The sequence below is a fragment of the Heptranchias perlo genome, chromosome 20 (assembly GCF_035084215.1).
Source record: "Heptranchias perlo isolate sHepPer1 chromosome 20, sHepPer1.hap1, whole genome shotgun sequence".
NCBI classification, from domain to species: domain Eukaryota; kingdom Metazoa; phylum Chordata; class Chondrichthyes; order Hexanchiformes; family Hexanchidae; genus Heptranchias; species Heptranchias perlo.
Genome location: NC_090344.1, coordinates 12629728 through 12654651, shown reverse-complemented (window position 1 = coordinate 12654651; position 24924 = coordinate 12629728). Strand labels below are relative to the sequence as shown.

The 24924-nt window shown below is 44.0% G+C and overlaps 4 non-coding genes across 4 annotated transcripts; 2 read left to right on the top strand and 2 right to left on the bottom strand.

The window, feature by feature from the left end:
* The first annotated feature begins 991 nt into the window (after positions 1–991).
* Positions 992–1065, top strand: trnan-auu (transfer RNA asparagine (anticodon AUU)). The gene has a single exon. It is a non-coding gene; the product is annotated as a tRNA-Asn (tRNA).
* Positions 1066–7607: 6542 nt separating this feature from the next.
* On the bottom strand, positions 7608–7681 carry trnai-aau (transfer RNA isoleucine (anticodon AAU)). Its single transcript has one exon. It is a non-coding gene; the product is annotated as a tRNA-Ile (tRNA).
* Positions 7682–12349: 4668 nt separating this feature from the next.
* On the top strand, positions 12350–12431 carry trnas-cga (transfer RNA serine (anticodon CGA)). The gene has a single exon. It is a non-coding gene; the product is annotated as a tRNA-Ser (tRNA).
* A 5277-nt stretch (positions 12432–17708) lies between these two features.
* trnat-agu (transfer RNA threonine (anticodon AGU)) lies at positions 17709–17782 on the bottom strand. Its single transcript has one exon. It is a non-coding gene; the product is annotated as a tRNA-Thr (tRNA).
* Between the last annotated feature and the right edge of the window lie 7142 nt (positions 17783–24924).

Sequence of the window (24924 nt, the reverse complement as noted above, 5' to 3'; positions counted from 1 at the left end):
GTGACAGTTCTGACACTGTGAGCGACAGTTAAAGGTGGACAACATTTAAAGTCTCATGCAGCAGGTCCGGGTCCAAATCTTTCACGTGGTATCTCCTTCTGCTCCTGTCACTCATTTTCCTCCACGTCGAGTTCATTTGGAATTTCTGTGCGGCTGCATTGCGCATTTTCCAGTTCTGCTTCGAACATTCGGGACTTTAAAGGCACCTCTGTGACCTGCACTTTCTTTAAATGAGTTTTGTTCGCATTGAATTCGACTGTGAAATCGCTCTCGGTTTTCATCTCAATGAACCAGACTGTGACCGCATTGTATCTGTCAGCGTGTAAGTGGCGAGGTTGGGGTCAGCACGGGCCGTTTTCAACTTTTGAAATCTCAACAATTACCAGAGAAAAGAGACATTGAATAAAACTGTCCCTGTCAGTGATAAATTGAAGTGAATATCGCTCCAAGCAGATCTGGGCAATGCGAAGCGCAGCCGCACAGGAGTTCTAAATCAACCCTCTCGCCAATCGGCAATCGCATTAACTGAACTTTACTGTGTCACCGCGCGGAAATCGAGTGTTTGTCGGCCACATTTTCTTTCAACATCACAGTTACTGGTTTAAGAGTGAAAACTGCCGCCAGCTTCACTGTAAGTGCAAGCGACAACTTTGTAGACACCGTGTAGTGTCAAAGACCTGCTGGTTGGACCTGATCGTTTCATCTCATCTGATTTTCACCAAACCTGAATATTACTGGAATAGAGGGTGCAGAATCACAGCTCGAAAAATCAATCCTCTCTGCCACGATGGGACTAAGACTTCAAACATACAGGTGTTTAATGGCAAGGTGAGTTTAATGTTCAGAAATAATACAGCACAGATTTTCACTCGTGCAAACTTCACACCCTTTATTTTGGAAAAGTAAACTGATGGTGGAGAGAGGTAAAATTGATCGCGGCAACCAGAATTTTTAGCTCGTTAAATCAATGTTTCAAAAACAAACGTGCCGTGTCTCTGTGGCGCAATCGGTTAGCGCGTTCGGCTATTAACTGAAAGGTTGGTGGTTTGAACCCACCCAGAGACGGTCGGGAAACTTTTACCTTAAGATTCATGGTCTCGCATTTCCTCGTTTCAAATATATGTTTTGTCTGCAAAAAAATGCACGGTTTCGATGGCCAGCTGAGCACGGCCGATCTTCCAACATTTAACTTGAGATTGCCATCACGAAAATCAGAATTCTTCTTGCCAGACAAGGTCCAAAGATTTCAGGAGAGCCGCTTCACTTTGACATGGATGTTTCTGCAGTGAGCGACACCAGACTGTTTCCACAATAAATGTCAGTCCTTTTATTTTGGAAACGCAAAATTGTTTTCGCATTCCGAAGGGTTTCAGTTCATTTGTGAACTCCACCACTGACACTGCTGAAGGTTGTAGGCTCATAGGATGGGACCTCCAAGTGTGGACTGTAAGAAAGCTGGGTTTCGGCATCCTGACAAATTTATGCCGAGGAACCAGAGGAAACCTTACGAAGGAACCGTCTGGGGTTTTACCTGTTAGTTTAGGTCTCAGGGTGAATGATTCCTGACTCCCCGAACTGTCCTACATTTAACTCAGGTCAGATCAGGATGAATTCAGTTTACAGGAGGATAGTGTCAAATATCACCCACAATCGAGGGAGACAAAAGCAGCCATTAGAGAAGCTCAGAGATCATTGGAAAAGCAGAAGGTGCACAATTGTGGTAATAAAAGCAAACGCCTTTTCAGCTGCGTCAGGAGTCAGAAGACCATTCAAGATAGTTTAGGTCCACTGAAAGGCAGTTCAGGACAGATTCCCAGGCTATGGCAGAGCTGTTAAATGACTATTTCTCATCAGCCTACACTCCTGTGGATGATGCTCAGATTCCAGCTGTGGGATGTGCTGTCGACAATAACATCATAAATATTAAAATAGAAAGGGATGTCATCTTGGATAAAATACGAAATCTCAAAATAGATTGTGCTCCAGGTCCCGATGATATTCACCCACGGGTGATTAAAGAGATGAGACGGGTGCTCTGTGAGCCCCTTGCGTGTATCTTCAACGGCTCAGTAGAGTCAGCGATTGTCTCCTGAGATTAGAAAATAGCTTACGTAGTTCCCATTTTCATTAAAGGGGACAAAGCAGAGCCAGGGAATGACAGGCCCATCGGTGTGACATCGATCAGAGGGAATATGCTTGAAGGGATCCGAAGAGATGCTGTTTATGACCACGGGGAAAGAGAAGGCGCCATTAGAGATCCTCAACACTGCTTCCGGGAAAGAAGGTCGTGTCTTGCAAACTTGCTTCAGTTTTTTGAAGAAGTTGCTGGGTTAGTGGATGAGGGTAATCCGCTTCACATTGTCTATCTTAGGCTTGTCAAACTCATTTTGGATGATGAGCCTGATCCGATATTATGGCACTTGGCCTGGGCCACATTCAGCAAAAGTTATTAAACTAGAAATAGATGAAGATGAACGATATTGGTACTTACTTACGTTTAGATTTTATTTATTGCTACTGCTACTCCCAATACCTGGCACCTCTTAGCTTGAACCATTGCATCAACAATTGGAGTAAATGACTGGGCTGTGTGATGTCTTGGATAAAAACATGAGGCCACTTGTCATTACAGAACTTTGGAAGTGATTTCCACAGTTTCACAACTCCCTGTGTAAAGACGTTTCTCTTGATCACTGCATTAAAGCAGAAACTAGGGGTTAAGGTTCGCTACTCAGACTGGTAAAAGGTGGAAAGTGGTGTTCCACAAGGATCGGTGCTGGGACCACTGTTCACAATTTATGATGTGGAGATGCCGCTGATGGACCGAAAGCTTGTGGGATTAAAAATAAAATCGTTGGACTATAACTTGGTGTTGTAAAATTGTTTACAATTGTTAACCCCAGTCCATCACCGGCATCTCCACATCATGGCCACAATTTATATAAACGATTTGGACTCGGGAATCGGATGTACAATTTCAAAATTTACGGATGACACCAGTTTGGGGCGGGTTATAGCTGATACTGATGAAGACTACAAGAATATACAAGAAGACATTAATAAACTTGCAGAATGGGGGTGTAATTGGCAAATTAATTTTAATAAAGATGAGGATGAAGTGGAGCATTTTGGTCGCAAGAACAAGGAGGCCACATACTGCTTGTACAATAAGAGTCTATATGGGATAGAAATGCAATGGGATCTGGGGACACAGATACACAAATCACTAAAATTAGTGATGCAGGTTAAAAAGGCCATAAAAAAGCAAACCAAGCACTTGGGTTCATTTCTCGAGGGATAGAATTGGAAAGTTATGTTAAACTTGTATAAAACCTTGATTAGACTACACTTGGAGTACTGTGAACAGTTCTGGTCTCCATATTATATGAAGGATATAGAGATACTGGAGAAGGTGCAAAAAGGATGTCACCATATAAGTGGTCGCTGGATTTGGTGTCTCTGTGCAACTGATCCCTGTATTTGGTATCCCAATGTAAGTGGTCCCTGGATTTGGTGTCTCTGTGTAAGTGGTCCCTATATTTGGTGTCCCTGTCCACGTGTCCTTGGATTTGGTGTCTCAGTGTCAGTGTTTCGTGGATTTGGTGTCCCAGTGTAAGTGGTCCCTGGATTTGGTGTCCCAGTGTAAGTGGTCCCTGGATTTGGTGTCCAAGTGTAAGTGGTCCCTGGATTTGGTGTCTCAGTGTAAGTTGTTCCCGGATTTGGTGTCCCGTGTAAGTTGCCCTCGATTTGGTGTCACAGTGTTCGTGGTCCCTTGTGTATTGAGGCATCGCTCGTGGAAATTTTCTCCTCTTTTCACTTTTGCAAAAATTGTTGCCAGCTTATTAAAGCCATTAACTGGCTCTCGGGTAGGGCACAGAAAAAATGAGACCTCGTCAGTTTCCCTGAGAATGACAGGTCTGAATTCGAGTTTGAGAACAATTGGCAATTAAACCAGACTGGGCGGGTCGGGCCTGAGTTGCGACTTACGAACGGAAAAGTAGCGGCCAGTTTACCTCGCACCATGGGGAAGGGCTGAGCACTCAGGTTTCTGTATAATTTATTTATTATGTTTGTTGCCTCCCTGGCACCAACCTCGATGGGATGACAATGATTAATTTTCTGTTCGGCAATTCCGGCATTCAATGGCGGGGCATTTCCCCACAATCCCCCGCGCCTCAGAATGTGCCCTATCAATGACGACAGGAGAACCGTGCGCAGTGGCAGGACCGGGCCGTGCTCTGAGCATGAGCAGTGCGAGTGGTGGCGAAGGACTGCGGAGGAAGAGGCGATTCGGAGGCCGGGAGAAGACGGGGGAGGAATGGGACCTGTGGGTAGGCGGAGAAGCTTCAGAAGCACCTGATCGCATCTTGAGGCCACAAATACGAGTCCACAGGCACAGTGTTTGCACCTCGGTGACAGGCCCGACCAGCAGCCGTCCGAAAAGTAGTGTGACTGGCCGCCATCTTGCGAGCGGAAATCATGGTGGAATCTTGGCGCATGCGCGGCCATTTTGGCACAGGAACAAAGAGTGGGCGGGGCTTCACGGTCCCAGTGACAGGAACAAAGAGTGGGCGGGGCTTCAGGGTCCCAGTGACAGGAACAAAGAGTGGGCGGGGCTTCAGGGTCCCAGTGACCAGGAACAAAGAGTGGGCGGCGCTTCAGGGTCCCAGTGACAGGGAACAAAGAGTGGGCGGGGCTTCAGGGTCCCAGTGACCGGGAACAAAGAGTGGGCGGGGCTTCAGGGTCCCAGTGACCGGGAACAAAGAGTGGGCGGGGCTTCAGGGTCCCAGTGACCAGGAAAGAAAATCATTGACTCATTTATTTTATTCTCACTCTGCCCACAGCGGGTGTGGAACTGAACCCAATCAGAGGAGAGGGAGGGAGAAAACTGGGAGTGGAGGGAAGAAATATTGGAGATGGTGGGATGGGTTTGTATTTCAGCACAGGGAGGAGGGAGAGTGTGTGGGACGGGGATTTACGGCTTTGGCGGAAAAGAGAGGATGGAAAGTTCCATAGAAACTGGAATTGTCTGTTCCAAATTTCGATCCTTTATTTAGAGTGATGACTTTTGTAAACTTTTACAGGGTGTCAGAAGGGGAGGATTTGCAGACGGGAAATTCAAACCAAAGATCACATCAAGATCTGACAGAGTCACTCGATTCACCAGGACCTGAATATCATCGACCTTTGAATGTGGAAGGAGAAATGTTTGTCTTTTCTGTCTGTGGGACAAGAATTCAAACATCAGTGTGACTGGAAAAGCACCGAGACACACACCCGAGTGAGAGCGTTCCAATGCACTGACTGTGCAAAGAGCTTTCACCAGTTACACAGTCTGAAAAAACACCGCACCATTCACAGCGGGGAGAAACCGTACACGTGTCCTGCGTGTGGACGAGGCTTCAACTGATCGTCCAACCTGGAGAGACACAAGGACACCCGCACCACGGAGATACCGTGGAAATGTGGGGACTGTGGGAAGGAATTCAATTACCCATCAGAGCTGTAAACTCATCGACGCAGTCACACTGGGCAGATGCCGTTCGCCTGCTCCAAACAAAGCAGGAAAAGCACAGTTTCCGTTCTGGGGTGCGTTTCCTGATCTCACCGGAGTGGCACTGAGCCCCACAGAGCAGGAATGTCCCAGGCCTGTGCTGAGTTTTCTATTGTCAGGCTCGTGGTTTCGAGCCCCACTTCGGGTGGTTTGTGTTTTTATCTTTAGGCTGATTTCACAAGCGATCCTCAGTTCCAAATTCCCCCGGCAGAGAGTTCAAGGAGTATTTGATATAAATTAGATTCAAGGGCAGTATCAGAAATGTCCTCCTTGATTCTGGACCTTGATCTCTCTCCAACCGCTCGCTGCTACTGATTGAAATTTATTTCAATTCACCTGCAGCTCGGGATCAGTGCGGATCAAAGTGTCTGCGGGCCCATCTCTCCCTTCAGAGCCCATCAGTGCCGGGAAAAGAATGGAAATTTTACAGACATTACGTGTTCTGTAACTTCTCATGAAAACTAAAGTGTTTTTCACTCCGTGTCCAAAACTGTGTGGTCTCCCCTGGTGTGTCCACTTTCTGTGTTTATAAACACTTTGGTGTATTTCGCTCCGTATCCTTAACTGTGAAGTCTCCCCTGGTGTATTACCATTTTGTGTTTATAAACAGTGTAAATTATTGACTGGGGGTTTGTGTGTTGGGGGTTTGAGGGTGAGCTCTGATTCCCGCTACCTGATGGATTCAATGGATGAAAGAATGAATGAGAGAGAGGCGCGATTTGGGAGACGGGATGATAGAAGAATGTGTCCACGAACCTGGTTAAAAGTGGCCCAAACACAAGATAATATTAAGATATCATCAGCAGAACATTAACATAACCTGAGTTCCGAGATCTGGTCGGGTCCCATTCCCCCGAGGTAAGGAATGAGCGGGAGAGGCAATTCCACCCGGTTTATGTTTGTTTTTTCCAAAGCAACGCCATACACTCTAACTTGGGATGGAGTCGATATAGCTTAGTTGAGAATCCAAACATTTGAAAGTCCCTGGTTGAATCCCGAATTTCAGCAAAATTTGGTTGTTTGGATCTCGTTCTTTGGGTCGAATCTCGCATTAATTTACACAGAAATTTTAACCGGCGCTGGAGGCTTGGGGAAGGAGTAGAGAAGCATCAAGGATGAGAAATATTGATAGCATCTTTATTTCGCTTTATTTCTTTCTGCATTTTTCTCTGTTTTTTGCCTCTCTCAGCGCCGGCGAACATGTGATTTGAAGCATTTGATTCCGAAACTGATGCCTTTTCCTCATCTCCGCTCTGTCTGTTTCTAACTGCTTGTGATCATCAAAGGGAACAAGCCCCGAGTTAAACGTTTATCAGCAAACCGACAGAGAGATATCACAGCGGGAATAAAACTCGTTGCTTCACATTGTTAGATACTCAGTGACTCAGATTGTAATGTGTGTCAGTAAACATACCCGGATACTCAGTGACTCAGATTGTCATGTGTGTCAGTAAACACACCCGGATACTGAGTGACACAGTTTGTAATATGTGTCAGTAAACACACCCTGATACTGAGTGACACAGATTGTAATGTGTGTCAGTAAACATACCCGGATACTGAGTGACACAGATTGTAATGTTTTTCAGTAAACATACCCGGATACTGCGTGACACGGATTATAATGTGTGTCAGTAAACATACCCGGATGCTGAGTGACACGGATTGTAATGTGTGTCAGTAAACATACCCGGATACTGAGTGACACAGATTGCAATGTGTGTTAGTAAACATACCCGGACACTGAGTGACACAGGTTATAATGTTTGTCAGAAAGCATACCTGGAAAAATGGTTCCGGAAATGGAAAAAAATGGAGAGATGGGAAAAGAGACCGACGGAAAGAGATGGAGAGACGGAAAGGTGAGTGAGAAAAGAAGGATAAATGAAGAATGAACAGAAAGATTTTTTTTCTCCGTCCCAGGGGCAAAGATATATCAAACATTGCAATGAATGCTATTTCAAATACAATTTCCTCTGACTTTTTGCGTGAATTTCCGTGTCACTCAAGTCCGGATTTTCAAAGTCACTAAAGTAATATCATTAATTACTAATGGCCCATACGGGAATCGAACCCGCGACCTTGGCGTTATTAGTACCACGCTCCAACCAACTGACCTAACAGGCCATTTTTATTTTTTACGTCAATCGGTTTGGGGCACGCATTGGGTGGTCTGTGTTTCACTTCTCACATTGCGTCATACGGTTATTGCAGGAACATTGAACACACCACATCCCTTAAACATTGTTACTTGTTTCTGCATAAAACTGGCAAGGGTATAAATAGAAATTAACAGATAAGGAGCACTTTAATGCGACAAATTTAATTCTGGTGATAATTATGTTCTGAACAGTGAAAAGCCCACCCCTGAAACACTGCTCCGCTGTTAAACCAGTGGGCAGGACCCTGAGGTACTGCCAAAATCGTGTGCTGAGGTTTCCGTCGTGTCGTGCTTATCATGTTCGCCTTTTACGCGAAAAAGCTCGATTTCAGTTCCCGCATAAAAACAGAGTATTGAGGAACTTGCTTCGGATAAACCCCCAGGCGTCAACTTGTGCTTGGAGAAGGGACAATTCTTGTTCCTTCCTGTTAACTTTAACAACGGCTGTACCAAATTCCAGGTGTCGTAAACTATCAACATTTGAAACCAGACCCTTAAAATGCAGTCTGGAAAGTGGAAAACGGTGAAAGTGCATCACATACAAAGCACAAAAACTTATTTAAAGTTTCATTATCCATGTTAGTATTTCCGTGATTCTGCAGCATAAAGTTATCGGTTACAACAATTATTCAACTTTCACAGAATTTCATTAGTTTCATGAATTAATTTAATAACGTTCACTGGTTACTGCAACCACAAGCTTTCGCTCGGTGAAATATTAATGTTGTTAATCATGCGATGTGATGTTTTTCTCTGGTACAATCATTTAGCGCGTTCGGCTCTTAACCCAAAATTTGGTGGTCCGATGACCCCCAAGGGACGATACAATATCCCCGATTTCAATGCGTGTTTTCATTGTAAGAAAATGCACCATAAATGAATTTGATGAAACGTGACAAATATTGTTGACTTGAAATAGTTAGTGTGCAACTTGACATTGCACCACATCGGAATCCAAATTAAGATTCGGGGCCAGAAAAGCAGATGCATGCACGGAGGCAGAGGGCAAGGCTGAAGTATTAAATGAGTACTTTGCATCTGTCTTCACCAAGGAAGGAGAAGCTGCCAGAGTCAGTAAAACCGGAGGTCTTGGAGATGCTGGATGGGATAAAAATTGATAAAGAAGAGGTACTAGAAAGGCTGGCTGTACTTAAAGTGGGTAAGTCACACGGTCCGGAGATATGGGGGTGTGCCAGACGACTGGAAAATCTCAAATGTTACTCCCTTTTTAAAAACGTGTGCAAGGATAAACCCAGCAACTGCAGGCCAGTCAGTTAAACCTCGGTGGTAGAGAAGCTTTAGGAAACGATAAATATGAGATAAAAATAACAGCCAGTTCGACAAGTGTAGATTAATAAAGGAAAGCCAACACGAATTTGTGAAAGGCAAATCTTGTTTCACTAACTTGATTGAGTTTTTCGATGAAGTAAAGTGCCACATAATAGGCTTGTCAGCAAAATTGAAGTCCATGGAATAAAAGCATGGATACTAAATTGGATAAATGACAGGAAACAGACAGTCGTGGTGAACGTATTTTTTTTCGGACTGGAGGAAGGTAGACAGTGTTGTTTTCCATGGGTCTGGACGAGGACCACTGCTTTTTGATATATATTAATGATTTGGACTTGTCCGTACAGGAACAATTTCAAAATTCACAGATAACACAAAACTAGGAATTGTAGTAAACAGTGAAGAGGATAATAATAGTCTTCAAGAGTACACAGACGGGCTGGTGGAATGGGCGGACACATGGCAGATAAAATTTAATGCAGAGAAGTGCGAAGTGATATATTTTGGCAGGAAGAATGAGGAGAGGCAATATAAAATAAATGATACAATTCTAAATGAGGTGCGGGAATAGAGAGTCCTGGGGCCATATGTGCACACATCTTTGAAGGTGGCAGGACAGGCTGAGAAAGTGGTCCTGGGCTTTATAAATAGAGGCATAGAGTACAAAATCAAGAAAGTTATGTTGAACCTTTATAAAACACTGATTCGGCTACAACCAGATTATTGTGTCCAATTCTGGGCACCGCCTTTTAGGAAGGATGTGAAGGCCTCAGGGAGCATGCAGAAAAGATTTACTGGAATGGTTCCAGGGATGAGGGACGTCAGTTTTGTGGACAGACTGGAGAAGTTGGGATTGTTCTTAGAGCAGAGTCGGTTGAGAGGAGATTTGATAGAAGTGTTCAAAATCATGAAGGATTTAGAAAAAAGTAAATAAAGAGAAGCTGTTCCCATTGGCAGAAAGGTCGAGAACCAGACGACATAGATTTAAGGTGATTGGCAAAAGAAACCAAAGGCGAAATGAGTAAAACTTTTTTATGCAGCGAGTGGTTATGATCTAGAATGTGTTGCCTGAAACGGTGGAAGCAGATTCAATCGTGGCTATCAAAAAGGAATTGGATACATAATTGAAGGGAAACATTGCAGGGCCACGTGGAAAGAGCTGGGGAATGAGATTAACTGGATTGCACTTACAAAGAGATGACACGGTCTGGATGGGCCGAATTGACTTCCTTCTGTGCTGTAACCATTCTATGATTCTATGATTGGATGGACAGATCGGTCTAAAAGGATAGGCGATCTGTTGTGGGGAGCAGGGAAACTTTCGACTGGGTGCACGGCTGTGTTACTGGCGGCTCGTTGGTCTCGGATTATTGTTTTCACTTTGGGCATTTCACTAATTGATATGTGAGAAGTCCGGGTTTCAAATTCCCGGACGAGCCCTCCTGTGTCAAAATTTTCAGTGGAAATTCACTCATTTGTTTTCCACATTTTTTCAGCGTTGTAGAAGACAGGATTGACGTAATTCCAGACCATGTTTGACGTTTAGTGGCACGAATGCAGAGGGTTTGTTGACGCAACACCACATCGGGAAAGGAAAATTTCTCAACGTGGTGTGCAGATTGAAGCTGAATGTGAATGTATCCCTTTTCAGGCGATCTCATAGGTGCAGAATGAAAATGCACCTTAATCGGCCGGGAATCAATCCCCGTCTCCTCGGGTGGCAGGTGAGAATTTTAATCTCGGTAGCAGCTGCATATGTCCAATTGGAAACCTGTCTGAAAAAACATATAGTCTCACAAATCTCCTGTGAGTAACCTGTGCATTCTGAATTACAGCCGTGCATCAAAGGCGCTCGCAGCTGCGGGAGTCGAGTGGTAAAGACGTTCGATCTGAAATCCAATGGGGTATTCCGGCAGAAGTTGGAATCGTGCTATCGGCGCTATTGTGTAAAGTTTTGTTCAATGCTCAAATAAATATGATCTGGAGATAACGGGCAGCAATTCCTTCCCTCAGAGAGATACTCCACCGCGGCAGATCCTTTTAATTGGGAGCCCAGTGGTCTCTTGCCAAATATCAAGATACGTGAAGGGATCTTCACAATAATCCACAACTGTCCAAAACTGGGCACCGCAATTTATAAAGGATGTGAAGGCGTCAGAGAGGGTGCAGAAACATTTACTGGAATGGTTCCAGGGATGAGGTCTTCAGTTACGTGGGTAGACTGGAGAAGCTGGAGTTGTTCCCTTAGAGCAGAGAAGGTTGAGTGGAGATTTAATAGAAGTGTTCAAAATCATGATGGGTTTAGATAAAGTAAATAAAGAGAAACTGCTCCCGTTGGCGGAAGGGTCAAGAACCAGAGGACGCAGAATTATGGTGGTTGACAAAAGAACCAATGGCGATATGAGGAAAAACTTTTTAAACCAGCGAGTAGATATAATCTGGAATGCATCGCCTGAAAGGGTGGTGGAAGCAGATTTAATTCTTGTTTCTAAGAGGAATTGGATAAGTATTTGAAGGGAAAATATTTGCAGGTATACGGGGAAAGAACGGGGGAATGGGACGATCTGGATTGCACTTAAAGAGAGCTGGCACAGGCTCGATGGGCCGAATGGCCTCCTTCTGTGCAGTGACGATTCTATGATTCCATATCTCCCAATCTCCATCGTAAATGCTGCTAACTTGACGTTAGGTTTTTTCGATACTTTTATCTCTCTATCTCTCTCTGTCTCTGCCTCTCTGTGTTTCCCCCTGATGGACTTCTCAGGCAGCCTTGAACGGCCAAAGCTGATCGAACCTGCGACACCAGCAGAGAACGGTAAAGATCGAAAGACTGAGACGGGAGGAAAACTAAAAATCCAACCCAGATGATGAACTCGCAGATAATATCTACACATTAATGTCTCTTCGTCCTCATAGTGAAAACATCAGTAATTTTATTCCAGTATAAAAAGAAAGAAAGTCTTGTATTTATAAAGCGCTTTTCACGACCTCAAGACCTCCCAAAGCGCTGTACAGCCAATGAGGTATTTTTGAAGTGTCGTCACTGTTATACTTATGGTCGAGTGGATAATCTGCGGATGCCGAGACAGACAACAATGTAACTTTCGAGAAATTAATTCTGAAAAGTCTCACTTGGCATGACAAGTCGCACATTCAAAACGAATGTGGTAAAGAGAGGCTAATATTGTTGATATGAAATAGTTCGTGTACAACTTCACATTGCTGTCCATCGGAATAGAAAAAGTGATTGGATGGATCGCAGGATGGCCGATCGACGATGGGTTGCACCGAATTCTGCACTGGTTTCACCCTTTTGGTAGCAGTAGCTGTTCTGTTTTTGCATAGCTGCGATGGCCGAGTGGTTAAGGCGCTGGACTCGAAATCTAATGGGGTTTTCCCGCGCAGGTTCAAATCCTGCTCGTAGCGCTATTTCTTATCGATTTGTTCAATGATCAAACAAATAAGGACTGGAGTTGACGGACCGTGTTCCCTCCCTCAGAGAGATGATCCAGCGTGGCAAATGCTTTTAATTCGGAGCCAATGGTCTCTTGCAGAGTTGCACGGCAAGTGAAAGGATCTCTACCAAGCTCCATCTTAAATTCTGCTCATTCGCAAAGCTTGATATTTATCCGATTTGTTTCTATACTTTAATCTCTCCCTGTCCCTGTCTCTTGACTCTCTGAATTTTCCCCTGATGGACTTCTCAGGTTTTCTTGAACGGCCAAGGATGATCGAACCTGCAACACCAGCAGAGAAGGGTAAAGATGGAAAGACTGAGACGGGGGGAGAAGCAAAGGTGCAACCCAGTTGATGTATTCGGAGCTATTGTCCACACATTTATGTCTCTTCGACCTCACAGTGAAAAAAATCAGCAATTTGAGTACAGTGCACTTATGGTAGAGTGTTTAAATGCGAGTGTTGAGACAGACACCAATCGAACCGTTGCCATGGTGATGATCGAATCTAAACACTAGACCACAAAGAAACGCTGAAAATTCTTTGGTGCGAACAAGCAGCCCAACGCGGCCTTTCCCACTTGCCTCTTTGTAATTCAGGTCATTATCGTGCGAGACAAGCTGCTCGCAAAAAAATGGCATTTTCTGTTCAAACTACTATCGCGACAGAAGGTGATGTTCAGGCAATGACAGCACCAAGTGCAACTAGGCATGTACATGAAATGGAAAGTGAGGTAAAATACTCCCACAAGCTGCTGATGGACATGTTTCCATTTCCAAAATTCACGAACCTGAATGCAGCTCCTGGGAAAACTGCAAGGCCACGCAGGTCCATCATGAATCATTTGAAGCAACTGGCAGTTTAAAGTGGCATCTCCTCCTGCTTCTGTCGGGGGTGAAGGAGAGACACCGTCGTTATAAAAGTACAGTTTGATTTTGTACAGAACTGTACAGAGAAGGAGCACATATACTGGGGCTGTGAGATATTCTATATTATTCATATTTAACCACAAGAATATCCGCAGTCAGAAGCTGAAAAGAAGGGAGAGATAAGAGGCCGGAAAATAAACACAGAGCTGAATGAATCACGCAAGAGTGAAAGAAAAGTAAATCTTACCAGTTCTGCTGTGTTCCGTGCGCAATCTTGGGCGCTCCCCGATGGACTGATGGTGAGAATTTAATGCTCCCAACAACGCATGAGTTCGATTCCAAGTCAGCGAATTAACTTTAGCAAAAGTTATTAAATTAATTACATGAAACTAATTAAACCCTGTTGGTAGATGAATGACTGTTTTATTCACCATTAATCAAACGATAACTTTCTATTTCATACTGAAGGAGATGTTGACGTGGTGACCGAGAGACAGTCAAAACTTTAATCAGATTTTTATGCTTTGCAGATGATCAAATTTCATCATTTTACAGACTGTATCTTAAGGGTATGATTAAAAGCTCAGTGCAGCTGTTGTTAAATTTAAAATGAATCGGCAATTGTCGCCGTTGATCACAGGAACGCCCAAACCGGTTCTACGATCAAGATGAAAGTAACGCAACGAGCAACATCTGATACAAAAATCCCCACCGTTTTGCTTTTCCAACATAAAAGGTGTGACATTTATTCTCTGAACATAGGAACAGTCTGGTCTCGCTCACGACAGAAATCTCCATGTCACAGCGAACCAGCTCTCCTGCAGCAAGTGCGGCCTCCCTTCTGGCCTTTCCTGGGCTTGTCTGCCAAGGAGAATTGTGATTTTCTTGCTTCCAAAACATACATTGAAACCCTGGAACTTTGAGGCGAAGAATCCTGAGGAAAAATCAAATAAGAGCTCGAACCATCAAACTTCCGTGCAAACCGACAGCACCAACTAGACAGGTGAAGAGGTCACCTGCTAAACCAATAATTAATTGGGCTAAACTTTGAGTTTGCAGCGACCAATATAACAACTGTCTACAGTCAGTCCAAAATGAATGGTTGAAGCTTGTAGGAATGAAAATCCAAACAGCCGGTCTTCACTCTTAAACCAGCAACTATGAAGAAAAACATGCCGGAGAAATACTCGCTTTCAGTGCGGTGACACTGGGCCAGAGTAAAGCTCAGTTAATATGATTGGTGAGTGGCTGGAGGGTGGATTTCGAACTCCTGACCGACCGCACTGTGCATTTTCCAGATCTGCTTGGAGCACCAATCCCTTCAATTCATCACTTACAATTCGATTCTCGGTTTCATTTCGCTGACGCTTGGTGAAATTTTACAAATTGGAAGCGATCAGTGTCAAAGCTAAACACGTCACCGACATGCTCGCAGATACAAAGCGGCAACACTCTGCTTCAGCAAGATGAAAGCCGAGAGCGATTTCACGGTCAAATATAATGGCTAACAAAACTTATTGAAAGAAAGTGCAGGTCGTTGAGTTGCCTTTAAATTCCTGATTGTTCGCATTGAACTTCTTCCCATTGCGTTTGAGAGCCACGTGGGGCGATTTGGGGACGTCATTTCATTTTATGCAGAAGTTTCAAATGCAGTTCAAGGTCAAATGTCCTGGGAACACTGTTGTTCACAATTTACCGGTGCTGGGACCACTGTTGTTCGCAATTTATCGGTGTTGGGACCACTGTTGTTTACAATTTACCGGTGCTGCGACCATTGTTGTTCGCAATTTATCGGTTCTCGGATCACTGTTGTTCACAATTTACCAGTGCTGGGACCATTGTTGTTCACAATTTATCGGTGCTGGGACCACTGTTGTTCACAATTTGTCGGTGCTGCGACCATTGTTGTTCACAATTTATCGGTGCTGGGACCACTTTTGTTCACAATTTGTCGGTGCTGCGACCATTGTTGTTCACAATTTATCGGTGCTGGGACCACTGTTGTTCACAATTTGTCGGTGCTGCGACCATTGTTGTTCACAATTTATCGGTTCTGGGATCACTGTTGTTCACAATTTGTCGGTGCTGCGACCATTGTTGTTCACAATTTATCGGTGCTGCGACCATTGTTGTTCACAATTTATCGGTGCTGGGATTACTGTTGTTCACAATTTATCAGTGCTGGGTTTGAGAATGCATACGGGGCGCACTTTTAATAAAAATGCATATGGGGTAAGCTTTTAGTGGTTTATAGTGAGATACCTCCATAGCGAAGTAGCAGTGTGGTGAACCAATGGTTAATATAAGTAGCCCATTTTGCTAGCTAGAATTAGAAACAATGAGCTTCTTCTTTGACCACCTGTTTACGTTATTGATTTTCTTTATGTATAAGCCTGCCTTGTGTTAATCAAGCAAAGAGGTATGATAAAGTTGAATTCTAGTATAAGGAGTTCTCATGCAGCTGCATTATTGAATGGATCTCCCTTTGCAGGCAAGGTCAAAACACATCCCAAGCCAGAGATAAGGTCGCCTCCCTTTTCCTTGGCATACGCATGAACAAGTATTACCTGTGAGTGGTCGGTCATTATGTCAGTTTGCATGGCTTGCCAAGACTCAGCTTATGATTGGTTTTAACCCCTTGCCACTCATGTCCCTCCCCACTCTGAAAATGTATAATTGTGTGGATCTGCCTATGTAATTTTGCCTGCTCTATGAGATTGACCAGACTCTGTCAAGAGTTGAAATCAATTCTATAGATAAGGTCAGCTGCAGCTAATAAATTGTGTTAAACTTTCAAGTGTTATTCTCATCAGTTATTGCTGAACCAGACGAAGGGTAAAGAAATCCGGTATCGTCAGGTTCACGGTTGTTCACAATTTATCGGTGCTGGGTTCACAGTTGTTCACAATTTATCGGTGCTGGGACCACTGTTGTTCTCAATTTGTCGGTGCTGGGTCCACTGTTGTTCTCAATTTGTCGGTGCTGGGACCACTGTTGTTCACAATATATCGGTGGTGGGACAACTGTTGTTCACAATTTATCGGTGGTGGGACAACTGTTGTTCACAATTTATCGGTGATGGGACCACTGTTGTTCACAACTTACATTAATGATTTAGTCATCGGAATCGGAAATACAATTTCAAAATTGACAGTCAGCACATAATTGGCAGCTGTAGTTAATACAAAGGAAAAATGCGAAAAATACAGGAAGACGTCAGTAAACTTGCAAAATGGGCGTGTAAATGGCAAATTAGGTTCAATATTTATTGTGTATTCCCTTGCCTTGTTTGCCCTCCCTAAATGCATTACCTCATTCTCCAGATTGAATTGCATTTGCCACTATTCTATCCACCTGTCCATTCCACTGATATCTTCCTGCAGTCCACAGCTTCCCTCCTCACCATCAACCACACGACCAATTTTTGCATCTTCTGCAAAATTGTTAATAATACCCCGTACATTTAAATCCAAATCAATGATCTGTGCTACGAAAAGCAGCGACCTAGTACGGATCCCTGCGGAACCCCACTCGAGACAGCCTTGCAGTCACAAAAACACCCGTCGACCATTGCTTCCTGCCACTAAGTCAATTTTGGATCAACTTGCCAATTTCCCTTGGATCCAATGGACTTTTACACTTTTGACCAATCTGCCATGTAGGACTTTGTCAAAAGCCTCGCGAAAATCTATGTAGACGACAAAAAACGCACTACCCTCATCCACCTTCCTTGATACCTCCAAAAAAATTCAATTCAAACGACCTTCCCTTAACAAATCCATGCTGACTGCCCTTCATTAATCCATCCCTTTCTAAATGAAGATTAATACTTTCCCCCAGAATTGTGCTCAATACCGAGGTTAGGCTGACTGGCCTGCAATAATTCGATCTCTTCCTTTCTCCCTTTTCAAACAACGGTACAACTTCAGCAGTCCTCCAATCCTCCGGCATCACACCTGCAGCCAGGGAGGATTGGAAAATGATGGTCAGAGCCTCCGATATTTCCTTCCTTGCTTCTGTTAACAGCCTGGGATGTATTTCATCCGGGCCTGGCGATTCAGGTGGAGTGATTTGGGGACTTCCTTTCCCTCTTTGCAAACGTTTGCACCGCAGGTCAAGATCACAAATCCAGTTCCAAATTAGGACTACTTCCGGGTTTGAACCTCAAATCGCGAAATACACCCCGACCCCAACGAGCCCAGAAACAAGAACGTGTCTTTAAATTAAAGTGTTACAGACACATTCTATGAGAGGTCTGTCTGTACAATGAAAGGGCGTTTTTGAACAGTCATTCGGTTGTCCGTTTCCGACTGAACAAACACCACAGTGTTATTTTGTCGCTCAATTCCACAAATTAGGTAAAATAACCAGCTGCACAAGGCACTGCTGGGAGTTGAACCCAGGATCGTCTGTTTACTAGACAGACGCTTTAACCAACTAAGCCACAGCGCCAATTGATGACACTTTGTCTCCACCTCCTCTCATTAATATCTATCAGCGACACTTCACTGTTGGGGTTCAGGCCGTTTCATCTTTGTCTGTTTCGCTTGTCTGTTCACCTGTGCATTCCGACACTAACCGGATTTCTCGCTGTGTTTATCTTTGTGTATCCATCAGTGCGTTGATACACGGATGATTATGTGTGATTGTATTTGTTACATTAAATAAATTCGGGGATCAGACAATTCTCGCTCTGACATTGGAGAACTATTGAGCCGAACTTCACAGCGAAGTGTTGTTTATTGTGGTGCTGAAACTAAAAAATCGTAAGAGGAGCAAAAAGGGAAAAGGAGAAAAACTTGTGAGGGAAAATGAGGACAACTCTCAAGGTTTTTCCAAATATATTAAGAGAACGAAGGGAGGCTTGGAGTAATGTGGGCCGCTTGAAGACAGATGGAGGTGATATTGTAATTGAAAATCAGGAAATGGCAGAGTTGCTAAATTTTTACTTTGCATCGGTCGTCACAGAAATGGATGAGGCTAACATAGCAGAGACACTAGGAAAACTGTTAACAAATCAAGGGGTTTCGTTTTAGTAAAATAATGGCAATGGAGAAAATAATTAGGCTAAAGATAGACAAATCTCCACGACCTGATGTTTACCATCCCAGGGGATTGAAAGGAACAAGTGAGGAAATTGTACATGCTTTAGTCATGATCGATCAAAACTCTCTTGATTTAAGAATTGTTATTCAATGAAGCGCATCTTGATTGGAGGCTTCTGTTTGAGAAAGATCTCGAAGTGATAATTGAGAGACCGAAAATGAAGCTGTTTGTCAGGAGCGCTTATGCTGTCGGTTGTTCGCTGCTCTCGTGTTGCCCAATTGTTAAGCGTGCGTTACTTATTTATAGCAGTATGGGCTCCAGAAATGACCAGGTTGTGAGTTCGAGCGTCTTCTAAAACAATCAAACCTTTTACTCCGAACATTTTGACTGGAGTTCAAGGTACAACTGGTATGTTCAATAACGCGTCTACTTCTTAGTGTTCCCATGGGAGCTCTTGGGTTCCTCTGGTCTGCCGTCTTGCAATAGCAGGTGCCAGTTTACTTGTTCATAGGGGGAGAGGGGACTTTTAGCGGCAGCTCACATGGCAAAGGGGCCGGTACGAGATCTTTAAATCTGAAGAACCAAACAAACAATTCTTCTTTTCGTTAAGCCGATATTCATCGGTTGGAAGTTTCGTGTGGGGAAAATTTGGAAGGGAAATATGCTGCCTGGTGTCACTGTGAAACGGTTGAAATTATTCAGCTTACAGATGTTAATACGCTGACAGGTCGAGAGGCCTTTTCCAGCTCCCGTGTGGGACAAGTTCAGCTTTTGTGCCGCTGGGTAAAGTGTTATTTTAATTGGTGCTAACGAATGACAAGACATTTGGCACAAACAAGAAGAATTGTAAACTCACGCGTTCACTGTCCATGTTTCTTACATCATGTTCAACAGGAACAAGGATTCTCCTCAACACGTTGCTGAGAATTTTATAAAACGGACCTCACCCTTGCTCGCCGGCTGCAGGGATGATTCAGAGGCCTCCCATGAATATGCACGATGGGAGCTTATGTAGTATCGAGCCTGGGTAGCTCAGTCGGTAGAGTATCAGACTTTTAAAGTGGGCAGTGAGCTGAAGGTCCAGCGTTTAACTCCCTGTCCAGGCTCCAAATTCCGGAATAGCTGGCAAGCTGTGACTTTGCAGCGGGACCTGCTATGTGTTGTCAAAGTTTCGGAAGTATCCTTTTTCCCAGTGTGGGCAGTAATGTGATATCTGAAGCGGTTCCCCATCAGGAATTCTAGTTCACTATATTAATTTCGCAACACTCATTAAACTCTGTAAAAAAGACGAATGCTTGTTCAAATCGCCATTAATCAACCAGTAACTTTCTGTTTCCGGCTGAATGAAATGCTAACTTTTTTATGCTCTCATTCACCAGGCCGAAATTAGGGAGTTCAGAGGGGAAGAGAAAAAGGAAATGAGAGGCAAAGAGAAATATGACTATGGACTGACGGCCAACATAAAAGGGAATCCAAAAGTCTTCTGCAGGCATGTAAACAGTAAACGGGTAGTAAGCGGAGGCGAGAGGCGGATTCGGCCCGATCAAGGCGATCTACTTATGGAGGCAGAGGGGATGGCCGAGGTACCAAATGAATACTTTGCATCTGTCTTTACCAAGGAAGAAGATGCTGCCAGAGTCTCATCAAAGGAACTTATAGTTGAGATACTGGATGGTCTAAAAATTGATAAAGAAGAGGCACTTGAACGGCTGGCTGTACTTAAAGTAGGTAAACCACCTGTTCCGGATGGGATACATGCTAGGTTGCTGAGGGAAGTAAGGGTGGAAATTGCGGAGGTACTGGCCATAATCTATCAACATCCTGAGATATGTGGGTGGTGCCAGAGGACTGGAGAATTGCAAAGGTTGCACCCTTGTTCAGAAATGGGTGCACGGATAAACCCAGAAAATATAGGCCAGTCAGTTTAACCTCAGTGGTGGGGAAACTTTTAGAAACGATAATCCGGGACAGAATTAACAGTCACTTGGTCGAGGGTGAATTGATTAGGGATAGCCAGCACGGATTTGTTAAATACAAATCGTGCTTAACTAACCTGTAAGAGTTTTTGATGAGGTAACAGAGAGGATAGATGAAGGCAATTCAGTTGATGCGGTGTATATGGACTTTCAAAAGGTCTTTGATAAAGTGCCGCATGGTAGGCTTATCATCAAGAAAGGGACAGGAAACAGAGATTACTGGGGAACGGTTCTTTTTCGAACTGGAGAGAGTTGTACAGTGGTGTTCCCCAGGGATCAGTGCTCGGACCACTGCTTTTCTTGATCTATATCAATGACTTGGACTTGAGTGCACAGGGCACAATTTCAAAATTTGCAGATGAAACAAACCTTGGAAGGGTAGTAAACAGTGTTGAGGACAGTGATAGACTTCAAATGACATAGACAGGCTGGTGGCATGGGCGGAGACGTGGCAGATGAAATTTAACGCTGAAAAATGCGACGTGATACATTTCGGTTGGAAGAACGAGGAGAGGCAATATAAACTCCAGGGCACAAATGTGAAAGCGGTACAGGAACAAAGAGGGGTTTATGTGTACAAATAGTTGAATGTGGCAGGGCAGGTTGACAAAGCTGTTAAAAAGCATTCGGGGTCCTGGGCTTTATAAATAGATGTATAGAGTGCAAAAGTATGGAAGTCAGGATGAAACATTATAACAGACTGGTTCGAACACATCTGAAGTATTGTGTCCGGTTCGGGACACCGCACTTCAGGAAAGATGTGAAGGCCTTGGAGGGGGTGCAGAAAAAAATTACCAGCATAATTGCAGGGATGAGGGACTTTAGTTACGTGGATAGATTGGAGAATCTGAGGTTGTTCTCCTCGGAACAGAGACGGTTTTGTAGCGATTTGATAGAGGTATTCAAAATCATGAAGGATCTAAACACAGAAGATGGAGAGAAACTGTTCCCATTGGCGGAAGGGTCAAGAACCAGAGGACATCGGTTTCAGGTGATTGGCAAAATAACCAAAGGTGACATGAGGAAAACCTTCTTCACACAGGGAGAGGTTCGGATCTGGAATGCACTGCCCGAGGGTGTGATGGAGGCAGATTCAATCATGGCCTTCAAAAGGGAACTGGATAAGTACTTGAAAGGAAAAAATATGCAGGGCTTCGGGGAAAGGCGGGGGAGTGTTTCTAGCTGGATTGCTCTTGCAGACAGCGAGCACGGACTCGATGGGCCGAATGGCCTCTTTCCGTGCTGCAACCTTTCCATAATTCAACTCAATGTGCATGAGGCGATGCAAAGGGAACAGAGCGTGCCGCAAATCGACACACCTCTCAGTATCCTCCCAAGCAATGTAGTTTAAGAGCAAATAATTCTGAAACGTCTCACTTGACAACTCAAGTCGTACACTCGAAACAATTTGGTAAAGGAAGACTAATATTGGTGATTGGAAATATTTGGTGTGCAACTTGATATTGCTGGACACCGGAGCAGAAAACGAGATTGGATGCACAGACCCGGTCTGAAAGGATGGCCGATCGGCTGTGGGAGGCAACGAACTTTTACACTGGCTGCAAAGCTGAAGTAACAGCGGCTCGTTGGTCTCGGGGTATGATTCTAGCTTAGGGCGTTTCATTGAGTGATATGCGAGAGATCCCGGACGAGCCCTCCTTTTAGTGAAAAGTCACCAATTGGCTTCTGACATGTTTTCAGTGTTGCTGTTGGTGGAACTGAATTATGTCCAGAGGATGTTTGAGCTGCAGTGGACTCAATGCCGGAGTATCGTCGGCGCAACACACGTGAAGGAAATAAAATGTCTCAAGATGATGAGGAGTTTGAAGCTAAATTTGGATTTTTTTCCAATTCAGGCGGATATTAGATGACGGGATAGAAAGCCACATATCCAAGTTTGCCGATGACACCAAGATGGGCAGCATTGTAAGCAGTGCAGATGGAAACATAAAATTACAGAGAGGTATTAATATAATAAATGAATGGGTAAAATTGTGGCAAATCGATATCAATTTAGTCAAGTGTGAGCTCATCCACTTTGGACCAAAACGGATAGATCAGAGTACTTTGTAAATGGTGAAAAGCTCGAAACAGTGGAGGTCCAAAAAGACTGATGTGTCCATCTACATACATCATTAAAATATCATTGACAGGTACAAAAAATAATCAAAAATGTTAATGGAATGTTGGTCTTTATATCTAGAGGACGAGAATACAAGGGGATAGGCATTATGATACAGCTATACAAAGCCCTGCTTGGACCACACCTGAAGTACTGTATTCAGTTCTGGGCAACGCACCTTAGGTAGGATATATTGGCTGTGGAGCGAGTGCAGCTTCGGTTTACTGGAATGTTACCTCAACCCCAAGGGTTTAATTACGCGGAGAGATTACATGAACTCGGGTTTACCTCGAATTTAGTAGATTAAGAGCTGATTTGATCGAACTTTTCGAAATATTAAGGGGAACTGATGGAGTCGATAGAGAAAATCTATTTCCGCCGGTTGGGATGTCTAGGACTCGGGAACATCGCCTAAATATTAGGGTCAGGACTTTCAGGAGTGAAGTTGGGAAACACCTCTGCAAGCAAAGGGAGGTAGAAGTTTGGAACTCTCTTCCGCAAACCGCAGTTGATGCGAACTGAATTGTTAATTTTGTACCTGAGATTGATCGATTTTTGTTAACTGAAGTTATTAAGCAATACGGGGCTAAAGCGATTATCTGGAGTTCGGTCATATATCAGCCATGATCTGTTTGAATTGCGGAACAGGCTCGAGGGGAGAAATGGCAGACTGATATTCCTCAGCTCCTCATTGGTGAGAATGATTCTGCATTGGCCGGAAATCGAACCAAAGTCTCCCGCATAAGAGGTGAGAATTCGACCCCTGCACAACCAATGCGCGCGTTCTTAATAGCGGCAAGTGTCCATTTGGAATCCGATCTGAACGAACATGTCGTTTACAGCTGCGGTGGCCGAGTGTTTAAAGCGTTGGACTCAAAATTCAATTGAGGTTTTCCTGCCCAGGTTTGAATTCTGATCGCAGAGCAACTGTTTAAAGATCACTTCAGTGCTGAAATAGATTAATTGGAGTTAATTGACCGCATTTATCTCTCTCCCAGAATGAGACATTCGACAGCGTGGCCGGTGCTTTTAATTAGTGTCAGATCTTCTCTTGCAAGATTTCAAGACCCGAGAAGGAATCTCTCCCAATCTGTAACTTAAATTCTGCTAGTTTGCAAAACCTGACATTTCCACTCTTCATTTTCTTTGCCTGCATCTTTCTATCTCTCCCTGTCTCTGTCTTTTGTCTCTCTGTGTTGTCCCCGATGGACTTCTCAGGCTTCGTTGAACGGCGAGAGCTGATCGAACCTGCAATAATATCAGAGAATGTGGAAGAAAAAAAAGACGGAGACAGTAGGAAAAGTAAAGGTGCAACCGAGCTGATAAATTCGTAGCTAATGTATCCACATTCATGGATTTTCGCTCTCATAGTGAATGAAAGCAGCAATTTGAGTAAAGTGTACTTATGGTGGAGTGTAAACTATGACGATGCCGAGACAGACGACAATGTCGTTTCAGAGTAATTCATTCTGTAAAGTGTTACTTGATAATACAAGTCGTACATTCAAAACTAATTTGATATTGTTGATATGATATAATTAGTGCAGAACCTGACATTGTTCTACATCGTATATCGTACAAGAAAGCGGAATTGTATGGACATGGTGTTCTGAAAGGATGGCGGATCGGCTGCTTCGCAGCGAAATTTTACAGTGGCTGCACGGCTCTGTTGCCAGTTGGTCTTTGGGTCTGATTCTCGCTCAAGGTGTTTCACGGGTTCAAATCCCGGATGAGCTCCGTTGTGTCCCCATTTTTAGTCAAAAATCACCAATTGGCTTCTCATTTCCTTTCAGCGGTGCAGAAGGCAGGTTTGACTTATCTCCAGCAGAGCATGTTTGAGCACCAGAGGACAGAATGCAGAGGGTTTGTCCACGAAAGACACGTGGATGAAATGAAGATAATCTTTCAAGAAGTTGTACAGATTGAAGCCGGCACATGAATTTATCCCAATTCAGGCGATCTCATGGGTACAGATAAAAAAGGTAAAGGATGCTGCATTGGACTGCAACCAAACCCCTGGTTTCCCACCGGCAGGTGAGGGTTCCACACTGAACCACCAATGCACGCATGGCTGCAGTTTGCACGTGTAGCGTTGGATAAAAGTCTGGAACATGCAATCTGGCAGAGTTCCTGTGATAAGCCTGCGCAGTCTGCTCTACAGCCGCGTGCTGCCTGTGGATGACCAAACGAGTGGGTCAAGCATGGTCTTGAAATTGACTGAAATTCGAAATCACTTCACACCGCCACTGTAAAATGGTCAAATAAATAACAGCTGTAGTTTCCAAGCAATGTTTACTTCTCTCAGAAATAAAGTTATAATCCAGCCCTCTGTGCATCTCACGACATGAGACGAATTTCCTTTAAGCTGCAGCTTAAATTCTGCTCAATCACAGAATTGGAAATTTAGACTATTTTTCTTTGCATGTATCTCTCTTTCTCTGTCTGCGTTT